Here is an 8549-nt window from a genome sequence, read left to right as displayed (position 1 = left end):
CACTCTGTAGCTAGAGAGAGAGAGTATACCCTCCACTCTGCAGCTAGAGAGAGAAGTATACCCTCCACTCTGCAGCTAGAGAGAGAGTATACCCTCCACTCTGCAGCTAGAGAGAGAGTATACCCTCCACTCTGCAGCTAGAGAGAGAGAGTATACCCTCCACTCTGCAGCTAGAGAGAGAGTATACCCTCCACTCTGCAGCTAGAGAGAGAGTATACCCTCCACTCTGCAACTAGAGAGAGAGAGTATACCCTCCACTCTGCAGCTAGAGAGAGAGAGTATACCCTCCACTCTGCAGCTAGAGAGAGAGAGAGAGAGAGTATACCCTCCACTCTGCAGCTAGAGAGAGAGAGAGAGAGTATACCCTCCACTCTGCAGCTAGAGAGAGAGAGAGAGAGTATACCCTCCACTCTGCAGCTAGAGAGAGAGTAAGAGAGTATACCCTCCACTCTGCAGCTAGAGAGAGAGAGAGTATACCCTCCACTCTGCAGCTAGAGAGAGAGAGTATACCCTCCACTCTGCAACTAGATAGAGAGAGTATACCCTCCACTCTGCAACTAGATAGAGAGAGTATACCCTCCACTCAGTAGCTAGAGAGAGAGAGTATACCCTCCACTCTGCAGCTAGAGAGAGAGTATACCCTCCACTCTGCAGCTAGAGAGAGTATACCCTCCACTCTGCAGCTAGAGAGAGAGTATACCCTCCACTCTGCAACTAGATAGAGTATACCCTCCACTCTGCAGCTAGAGAGAGAGAGTATACCCTCCACTCTGCAGCTAGAGAGAGAGAGTATACCCTCCACTCTGCAGCTAGAGAGAGAGTATACCCTCCACTCTGCAGCTAGAGAGAGAGAAGTATACCCTCCACTCTGCAGCTAGAGAGAGAGAGAGTATACCCTCCACTCTGCAGCTAGAGAGAGAGAGAGTATACCCTCCACTCTGCAGCTAGAGAGAGAGAGAGAGTATACGCTCCACTCTGCAGCTAGAGAAAGAGTATACCCTCCACTCTGCAGCTAGAGAGAGAGAGAGAGTATACGCTCCACTCTGCAGCTAGAGAGAGAGAGAGAGTATACCCTCCACTCTGCAGCTAGAGAGAGAGAGTATACCCTCCACTCTGCAGCTAGAGAGAGAGTATACCCTCCACTCTGCAGCTAGAGAGAGAGTATACCCTCCACTCTGCAGCTAGAGAGAGAGTATACCCTCCACGCTGCAGCTAGAAAGAGAGAGTATACCCTCCACGCTGCAGCTAGAGAGAGAGAGAGTATACCCTCCACGCTGCAGCTAGAGAGAGAGAGAGTATACCCTCCACTCTGCAGCTAGAGAGAGAGTATACCCTCCACTCTGCAGCTAGAGAGAGAGTATACCCTCCACGCTGCAGCTAGAAACAGAGAGTATACCCTCCACGCTGCAGCTAGGGAGAGAGTATACCCTCCACGCTGCAGCTAGAGAGAGAGAGAGAGTATACCCTCCACTCTGCAGCTAGAGAGAGAGAGTATACCCTCCACTCTGCAGCTAGAGAGAGAGAGTATACCCTCCACTCTGCAGCTAGAGAGAGAGTATACCCTCCACTCTGAAGCTAGGGAGAGAGTATACCCTCCACTCTGCAGCTAGAGAGAGTATACCCTCCACTCTGCAGCTAGAGAGAGAGCATACCCTCCACTCTGCAGCTAGAGAGAGAGTATACCCTCCACTCTGTAGCTAGAGAGAGAGAGAGTATACCCTCCACTCTGTAGCTAGAGAGAGAGTATACCCTCCACTCTGCAGCTAGAGAGAAAGTATACCCTCCACTCTGTAGCTAGAGAGAGAGAGAGTATACCCTCCACTCTGTAGCTAGAGAGAGAGCGAGAGTATACCCTCCACTCTGCAGCTAGAGAGAAAGTATACCCTCCACTCTGCAGCTAGAGAGAGAGTATACCCTCCACTCTGCAGCTAGAGAGAGTATACCCTCCAAGCTGCAGCTAGAGAGAGAGTATACCCTCCACTCTGCAGCTAGAGAGAGAGTATACCGTCCACTCTCTCTCTCTCTAGCTGCAGAGTGGAGGGTATACTCTCTCTCTCTCTAGCTGCAGAGTATACCCTCCACTCTGCAGCTAGAGAGAGAGAATACACCCTCCACTCTGCAGCTAGAGAGAGAGAGTATACCCTCCACTCTGCAACTAGAGAGAGAGAGTATACCCTCCACTCTGCAGCTAGAGAGAGAGAGAGTATACCCTCCACTCTGCAGCTAGAGAGAGAGAGTATACCCTCCACTCTGCAGCTAGATAGAGAGAGTATACCCTCCACTCTGCAGCTAGAGAGAGAGTATACCCTCCACTCTGCAGCTAGAGAGAGAGTATACCCTCCACTCTGCAGCTAGAGAGAGAGAGTATACCCTCCACTCTGCAGCTAGAGAGAGAGAGTATACCCTCCACTCTGCAGCTAGAGAGAGAGAGTATACCCTCCACTCTGCAGCTAGAGAGAGAGAGTATACCCTCCACTCTGCAGCTAGAGAGAGAAAGTATACCCTCCACTCTGCAGCTAGAGAGAGAGTATACCCTCCACTCTGCAGCTAGAGAGAGAGTATACCCTCCACTCTGCAGCTAGAGAGAGAGTATACCCTCCACTCTGCAGCTAGAGAGAGAGTATACCCTCCACTCTGCAGCTAGAGAGAGAGAGTATACTCTCCACTCTGCAGCTAGAGAGAGAGAGAGAGTGGAGGGTGTATTCTCTCTCTCTAGCTGCAGAGTGGAGGGTATACCCTCTCTCTCTCTAGCTGCAGAGTATACCCTCCACTCTGCAGCTAGAGAGAGAGTATACCCTCCACTCTGCAGCTAGAGAGAGAGTATACCCTCCACTCTGCAGCTAGAGAGAGTATACCCTCCACTCTGCAGCTAGAGAGAGAGAGCATACCCTCCACTCTGCAGAGAGAGAGAGAGTATACCCTCCACTCTGTAGCTAGAGGGAGAGCGAGAGTATACCCTCCACTCTGCAGCTAGAGAGAGAGTACACCCTCCACTCTGCAGCTAGAGAGAGAGTATACCCTCCACTCTGCAGCTAGAGAGAGCGAGAGAGAGTATACGCTCCACTCTGCAGCTGCAGAGTGAGAGTATACTCTCTAGCTGCAGAGAGAGAGAGTATACCCTCCACTCTGCAGCTAGAGAGAGAGAGTATACCCTCCACTCTGCAGCTAGAGAGAGAGAGTATACCCTCCACTCTGCAGCTAGAGAGAGAGAGAGAGAGAGTATACCCTCCACTCTGCAGCTAGAGAGAGAGAGAGTATACCCTCCACTCTGCAGCTAGAGAGAGAGAGTATACCCTTCACTCTGCAGCTAGAGAGAGAGAGTATACCCTCCACTCTGCAGCTAGAGAGAGAGAGTATACCCTCCACTCTGCAGCTAGAGAAAGAATATACCCTCCACTCTGCAGCTAGAGAGAGAGAGAGAGTATACGCTCCACTCTGCAGCTAGAGAGAGAGTATACCCTCCACTCTGCAGCTAGAGAGAGAGTATACCCTCCACTCTGCAGCTAGAAAGAGAGTATACCCTCCACTCTGCAGCTAGAGAGAGAGTATACCCTCCACGCTGCAGCTAGGGAGAGAGTATACCCTCCACGCTGCAGCTAGAGAGAGAGAGAGAGTATACCCTCCACTCTGCAGCTAGAGAGAGAGAGAGTATACCCTCCACTCTGCAGCTAGAGAGAGAGAGAGTATACCCTCCACTCTGCAGCTAGAGAGAGAGAGTATACCCTCCACTCTGCAGCTAGAGAGAGAGAGTATACCCTCCACTCTGCAGCTAGAGAGAGAGATATACCCTCCACTCTGCAGCTAGAGAGAGAGAGTATACCCTCCACTCTGCAGCTAGAGAGAGAGAGTATACCCTCCACTCTGCAGCTAGAGAGAGAGAGTATACCCTCCACTCTGCAGCTAGAGAGAGAGAGTATACCCTCCACTCTGCAGCTAGAGAGAGAGAGTATACCCTCCACTCTGCAGCTAGAGAGAGAGTATACCCTCCACTCTGCAGCTAGAGAGAGAGTATACCCTCCACTCTGCAGCTAGAGAGAGAGAGTATACCCTCCACTCTGCAGCTAGAGAGAGAGAGTATACCCTCCACTCTGCAGCTAGAGAGAGAGAGTATACCCTCCACTCTGCAGCTAGAGAGAGAGAGTATACCCTCCACTCTGCAGCTAGAGAGAGAGTATACCCTCCACTCTGCAGCTAGAGAGAGAGAGTATACCCTCCACTCTGCAGCTAGAGAGAGAGTATACCCTCCACTCTGCAGCTAGAGAGAGAGAGAGAGAGTATACCCTCCACTCTGCAGCTAGAGAGAGAGAGAGTATACCCTCCACTCTGCAGCTAGAGAGAAAAAGAGTATACCCTCCACTCTGCAGCTAGAGAGAGAGAGAGTATACCCTTCACTCTGCAGCTAGAGAGAGAGAGTATACCCTCCACTCTGCAGCTAGAGAGAGAGAGTATACCCTCCACTCTGCAGCTAGAGAGAGAGTATACCCTCCACTCTGCAGCTAGAGAGAGAGAGAGAGTATACCCTCCACTCTGCAGCTAGAGAGAGAGAAAGAGTATACCCTCCACTCTGCAGCTAGAGAGAGAGAGTATACCCTCCACTCTGCAGCTAGAGAGAGAGAGAGAGTATACCCTCCACTCTGCAGCTAGAGAGAGAGAGAGAGTATACCCTCCACTCTGCAGCTAGAGAGAGAGAGTATACCCTCCACTCTGCAGCTAGAGAGAGAGAGTATACCTTCCACTCTGCATCTAGAGAGAGAGAGTATACCCTCCACTCTGCAGCTAGAGAGAGAGAGTATACCCTCCACTCTGCAGCTAGAGAGAGAGAGTATACCCTCCACTCTGCAGCTAGAGAGACAGTATACCCTCCACTCTGCAGCTAGAGAGAGAGAGTATACCCTCCACTCTGCAGCTAGAGTATACCCTCCACTCTGCAGCTAGAGAGAGAGTATACCCTCCACGCTGCAGCTAGAGAGAGAGTATACCCTCCACTCTGCAGCTAGAGAGAGAGTATACCCTCCACGCTGCAGCTAGAGAGAGAGTATACCCTCCACGCTGCAGCTAGAGAGAGTATACCCTCCACTCTGCAGCTAGAGAGAGAGAGAGTATACCCTCCACTCTGCAGCTAGAGAGAGATAGAGGGGGCATACCCTCCACTCTGCAGCTAGAGAGAGAGAGGGAGCATACCCTCCACTCTGCAGCTAGAGAGAGAGAGGGAGCATACCCTCCACTCTGCAGCTAGAGAGTGAGAGGGAGCATACCCTCCACTCTGCAGCTAGAGAGAGAGAGGGAGCATACCCTCCACTCTGCAGCTAGAGAGCGAGCATACCCTCCACTCTGCAGCTAGAGAGCGAGCATACCCTCCACTCTGCAGCTAGAGAGAGAGAGGGAGAATACCCTCCACTCTGCAGCTAGAGAGCGAGCATACCCTCCACTCTGCAGCTAGAGAGCGAGCATACCCTCCACTCTGCAGCTAGAGAGCGAGCATACCCTCCACTCTGCAGCTAGAGAGCGAGCATACCCTCCACTCTGCAGCTAGAGAGAGAGCATACCCTCCACTCTGCAGCTAGAGAGAGAGTGTCCTTGGCCCTCCTATGTTGAACATAATAAACGGCTCTCTATCCGCCGGATGTGTTCCAAGCTCACTAAAAGTGGCAGTAATAAAGCCTCTCTTGAAAAAGCCGAATCTTTACCCAGAAATTATAAAAAACTATCGGCCTATATCGAATCTTCCATTCCTCTCAAAACATTTTGAAAAAGCTGTTGCACAGCAACTCACTGCCTTCCTGAAGACAAACAATGTATACGAAACGCTTCAGTCTGGTTTTAGACGCCATCATAGCACTGAGACTGCACTTGTGAAGGTGGTAAATGACCTTTTAATGACGTCAGACCGAGGCTCTGCATCGGTCCTCGTGCTCCTAGATCTTAGTGCTGCTTTTGATACCGTCGACCACCACATTCTTTTGGAGAGATTGGAAACCCAAATTGGTCTACATGGACAAGTTCTGGCCTGGTTTAGATCTTATCTGTCGGAAAGATATCAGTTTGTCTCTGTGAATGGTTTGTCCTCTGACAAATCAATTGTAAATTTCGGTGTTCCTCAAGGTTCCGTTTTAGGACCACTATTGTTTTCACTATATATTTTACCTCTTGGGGATGTCATTCGAAAACATCATGTTAAATTTCACTGCTATGCGGACGACACACAGCTGTACATTTCAATGAAACATGGTGAAGCCCCAAAATTGCCCTCGCTAGAAGCCTGTGTTTCAGACAGAAAGAAGTGGATGGCTGCAAACTTTCTACTTTTAAACTCGGACAAAACAGAGATGCTTGTTCTAGGTCCCAAGAAACAAAGAGATCTTCTGTTGAATCTGACAATTAATCTGGATGGTTGTACAGTCGTCTCAAATAAAACTGTGAAGGACCTCGGCGTTACTCTGGACCCTGATCTCTCTTTTGAAGAACATATCAAGACTGTTTCAAGGACAGCTTTTTTCCATCTACGTAACATTGCAAAAATCAGAAACTTTCTGTCCAAAAATGACGCAGAAAAATTAATCCATGCTTTTGTTACTTCTAGGCTGGACTACTGCAATGCTCTACTTTCCGGCTACCCGGATAAAGCACTAAACAAACTTCAGTTAGTGCTAAATACGGCTGCTAGAATCCTGACTAGAACCAAAAAATGTGATCATATTACTCCAGTGCTAGCCTCCCTACACTGGCTTCCTGTTAAGGCAAGGGCTGATTTCAAGGTTTTACTGCTAACCTACAAAGCATTACATGGGCTTGCTCCTACCTATCTTTCCGATTTGGTCCTGCCGTACATACCTACACGTCCGCTACGGTCACAAGACGCAGGCCTCCTAATTGTCCCTAGAATTTCTAAGCAAACGGCTGGAGGTAGGGCTTTCTCCTATAGAGCCTTGTCTTAGGACGGTAAGTTGGTGGTTGGAGACATCCCTCTAGTGGTGTAGGGGCTGTGCTTTGGCAAAGTGGGTGGGGTTATATCCTGCCTGTTTGGCCCTGTCCGGGGGTATCATCGGATGGGGCCACAGTGTCTTCTGATCCCTCCTGTCTCAGCCTCCAGTATTTATGCTGCAGTAGTTTATGTGTCGGGGGGCTAGGGTCAGTCTGTTACATCTGGAGTATTTCTCGTCTTATCCGGTGTCCTGTGTGAATTTAAATATGCTCTCTCTAATTCTCTCTTTCTGTCTTTCTCTCGGAGGACCTGAGCCCTAGGACCATGCCTCAGGACTACCTGGTATGATGACTCCTTGCTGTCCCCAGTCCACCTGGCCGTGCTGCTGCTCCAGTTTCAACTGTTCTGCCTGCGGCTATGGAACCCTGACCTGTTCACCGGACGTGCTTGTTGCACCCTCGACAACTACTATGATTATTATTATTTGACCATGCTGGTCATTTATGAACATTTTAACATTTTGACCATGTTCTGTTATAATATCCACCCTGCACAGCCAGAAGAGGACTGGCCACCCGTCATAGCCTGGTTCCTCTCTAGGTTTCTTCCTAGGTTTTTGGCCTTTCTAGGGAGTTTTTCCTAGGGAGTTTTTCCTAGCCACCGTGCTTCTTTCACATGCATTGCTTGCTGTTTGGGGTTTTAGGCTGGGTTTCTGTACAGCACTTTGAGAATATCAGCTGATGTACGAAGGGCTATATAAATACATTTGATTTGATTTGATTATACCCTCCACTCTGCAGCTAGAGAGAGAGAGTATACCCTCCACTCTGCAGCTAGAGAGAGAGAGTATACCCTCCACTCTGCAGCTAGAGAGAGAGTATACCCTCCACTCTGCAGCTAGAGAGAGAGTATACCCTCCACTCTGCAGCTAGAGAGAGAGTATACCCTCCACTCTGCAGCTAGAGAGAGTATACCCTCCACTCTGCAGCTAGAGAGAGAGTATACCCTCCACTCTGCAGCTAGAGAGAGAGTATACCCTCCACTCTGCAGCTAGAGAGAGAGAGAGTATACCCTCCACTCTGAAGCTAGAGAGAGAGTATACCCTCCACTCTGCAGCTAGAGAGAGAGTATACCCTCCACTCTGCAGCTAGAGAGAGAGTATACCGTCCACTCTGCAGCTAGAAAGATTCCCCCCACACTCTGCAGCAAGCAGTCCCTGCAGGAAGCAGGAAAACCTGGGTTTCAGCATTTTAAGTGACTGCTGTGTGTGTGTGTGTGTGTGTGTGTGTGTGTGTGTCTGATTGATACTCAACTGAATTCCCGATCAGAAGCTTTTTCTTTGCTGCAGCAAAAAACTGTAATCTCCCCAATTTTTTGCAAACAACGATGGCATAATTAGTATTATTAATCATTATGTCCATTACTGTTATACATGCATTACCACCCACTGCTTTGTTCCTGTACTACTCCCATAGCAAGCAGCACTACAGTAACTAGCGTGAATACAGCATTTCAGCAAATTCTGGGAATGAATATGTTAATCAATCATTTTTAATTTGTTTGAACACTTAAAGTAGCCAGCTTGTACTCACCACTCAAAATAGCATATTCCCTACCTGGCCCTGCC

Source organism: Salmo salar, chromosome ssa10 (genome assembly GCF_905237065.1).
Source record: "Salmo salar chromosome ssa10, Ssal_v3.1, whole genome shotgun sequence".
Classification (NCBI taxonomy): Eukaryota; Metazoa; Chordata; class Actinopteri; order Salmoniformes; family Salmonidae; genus Salmo; species Salmo salar.
Note: the sequence above shows the minus strand (reverse complement) of the source record.